The sequence below is a fragment of the Xiphias gladius genome, chromosome 19 (assembly GCF_016859285.1).
Source record: "Xiphias gladius isolate SHS-SW01 ecotype Sanya breed wild chromosome 19, ASM1685928v1, whole genome shotgun sequence".
NCBI lineage: Eukaryota > Metazoa > Chordata > Actinopteri > Istiophoriformes > Xiphiidae > Xiphias > Xiphias gladius.
In genome coordinates, this window is record NC_053418.1 from 6791500 (window position 1) to 6795036 (window position 3537).

The window sequence follows — 3537 nt, forward strand, 5'->3', positions numbered from 1 at the left end:
GCTAAGCTAAGCTAACCAGCTGCAGGCTGTACCTTCATATGCAATGCACAGACCTGAGAGCGGTATCAGTCGTCTCATCTAACTCTTGGCATGAAAGTGAATAAGATTATTTCCAGTAATGTCAAACTATTTCCTTTAAAACTGAGAGAGAAGATTTTTGGACGTTTAAAAGAAATGTAATTCATTATTTGAAATTTGTCTTCACTGAAAAAAAAAATGCTTTCTAGAAAATGTCTTGCAACAGTATGTACTGTATTTGCACAATAGTTTGGCTGGAAGAATTATAGTGGAAGAATTGTTACCTAGTTTTAATATATAAATAAAATCCACCAAAGCAGCTGTACAGTGTCAGTGAAACACAGTGTTTAGAAATAAGTCTCCCTGTCATTTTAGCTCAAACAGAAACTTTGACTGATACTCGAGGAACAAAGAAGCAAATGATTCTGTACCGAGAGGGCAGAAACTACAAACCCAACTCACAGTAGTATCAGGTAACAGCCTTGTTTGTGCGAGTCTTGTATCTCGATGTCTTTTTTTGTGAGTTTGTGTGCACAACAGAGGCTGGGCCAGAGGGGTGACACACTATATTTTATATAGTTACTTCTTTTTCATTTTCTTATTAATAATGTACAGTTTATTATTGCCGAGAACGACGGCTTTAAACCTGATCCTCGATGCATTTTTACTCATTTCCCAAATGTGCCCCAGTCACGCCCCCACCCCATTCACAAGTATCTAAACTCGACCCTGGTGTACGTGTGCATACAAGAGTTAAAGTAACGTTGGAGCATAAAGTCAAACTTAAAAACACATCTCGGCTTTAGACAACATGTGAAAACAGTAAACAACTAGATGACCAATAAGGGTCGGAACAAAGTCCAGCAATGCTGTGAATAAAAGCTATTGTGCTGTCAGTCTGGGTCTGTGATACAAGACCGGGTCAGATGTCATGGCAATGCAGAAACAATGAGCCCACAGATACACAACAAAAGTTAAAAATCGTGTCAGAGGTTTACCTTCTCCACCTGAGACTTGGGTAAAAGATTACTGGGTCTCAACTTGGAGGAGTCCCGTGATTTTTACTGTGGAACTCCAGTGTAATTTGATCGCCTCCGGAGTGACAAAGTGCTTCGTATAAAGTGCAGCGCTGTCATTTGTGGATTTCAACCACTTTAAGTTTTATAACTGATCACATTGACGTTTTGTCAATGTGAGAAGTTTCACTGAGGGGTGTGTGTTTCTGTGGCGAGTTTATAAGGAAGAATGGGGTATACATTTAGTTTAATAAGTGGCAGCCGAAACAATATTGCAATATTTGAAATATGGATAAAGTAAACCGTAGTAAGGAGTTGACAAACATTTTCAAGAACCAAAAAACCAATACCAACTGAATTTGTTATCTTACCGCAAACTAAATGAATTCAATTTTTCATCAAGTAAAACCCTAAGAAATCTCTAGGATGAAATCCTGAGAGGTAAAGTTATTTCCGCTGAAAGGAAAATTTACAATAACTTTTGTTTTTGGCAATAAATGTAATGAAATTAGATGTATTAACAAGTGTGTTCAATTTAAATCACATCGAAATCACTTAGAAATAACTCGTTCAAAATTAGCCTATGAAATAAGGTGTAAAAATGCAAGAATAGTTTGTGTTTATTATGTGTTTATTATGTGTGAGCTTTTCTGTGCGCTGCATACGGTGTGTATCACCTTTCACTGGGGCTCATTAGGTGCGGTCTTCACTCCAGTGTGAAAGGTTTTACTACGATGCAGTAAAAAAACACTCACATTCCCAGACTCAGACGTCGCTGGTGATGTCTAAGCCGTAACCTGCTCTGGCCATAACATACATGGATGTTAGTGTATGGCAGCAGAAAAATATGATACATTTGTGTGGAGGTTTTTAGTGGGTTTTTTTAAAAATCATGTACAATATTTTTATACAGTGTTTTCTTTCCTGTAATTTTTACTTTTTTTTAGGGGGGGTTATGATGTATTTTAGATATTTATTAATGTATTTGAATTATTGTTGTGTATACATATATATAGGGGTGCGGTAGCTACTGTTAAACATTTTGACTGATGAGCTCATACGCAAGATTTACAAGCACACAGCGTGGACACCAGTTTTTGTGTGAAACCCAGCGAGAAGAACTGCGACACACTATAACTCTCCCCACCCAGTTTTGCAGAGATTGAACAGCAAAAACCTCCTCTTTCTGGCACTTAGCAGTAGCACCATCTTTGAATTGCAATATAACCCGCTTTTCTGGCTAATCTGACGCAGAAATGACCCCTTATGAGGTGAGGTAGTAACATGAAATGTCCAACACTTTGTGTTGCTGTCTGATATCATAATATTATCCCATGTTTAGGATTTGATAACCCGGAAAGGAAAAGATTGACCTGCGCACATTGTCTGCACAGATCCACTAACACACCCTCTGTGTGTGGTCAAGTAGTACCTCCCCGCGGTGAAATGCAAGCAAGGTCCCTGCAGAAAAAAAACATGGAGCAGTTAATAGCTTTTCTAAAAGAAAAAGCCTCATGAGTAGTGAAGGTATATCTTCAATATAAAGTAATATAGATTCTCTGCTCTATTGCTTCATGTGTCTCTTAGTCTTTACTGAAATTGTCTGTCTTTACCTGATTGATTTGAGAAAACCTAAATAATGTTTCTACTCCATCCGCAGGACTTCACAGTATATTTAAATATATTCATAGATATTACCCCGCAAACTATTTAACATGAATTAATACATAAAACATATAAAACAGACTGTGACATATGCAGGGGATTTTTAAACATTTTTTTTATTTTACTGATATGCCCATGCTGCCTCCCTCTGGCTGAACTTTAAAATAGAAATGACACAAATGGTCTGATGCTGAACTCCATCTACGAATGTCTGATATTTTATTTATTGCACTGTGAATGCCAGTCACTCGGTAGTGGCCATATACTCGTATCTGTCAGGAACCTACTGATAAAATGAGATAACTTCTACATCCACAGGATAACAGCTGAAAAGAAAAAAAGCCCACCTTTCAAACAGATTACACATGTATACGGAAACTCTATCACAAGTATAATTCCTCAGTTCCAAGCCAATGTAATCTACCTGAATTCTTAAACCCTCAATTTCATGCCAAAAAAGTCCTTCTCTCTGTTATTTTTGTTTACATTTTAATTTCTCTTGTGTGTTTACCAAAAGAATGTCCTTAAAGCTTCCCATTTAACTATTTGTAACAACTTTTTTTCTTTCTAAAAATATTTTTTTAAGATAGTCAAACTGATCATTACGAAAGCTTTTTTGTTTTTTTTTTTTAAAGAAAAAAGAAAAGGAGATTCCTTTGTTTAATTAGAACAATATCTCAGGTTGTTTACTTTCAGGTGGTAACAACAATACACTTATCGTATCTTGTTTTATTGTAACGATGACTTGTGACTTTTTAAATTATTGCATTTTAACATTGAGGTTTTTAGTGTTTTTTAAAGCCCCTCAATAAAATGCCCAAAAGCGCATGCGTGAAGG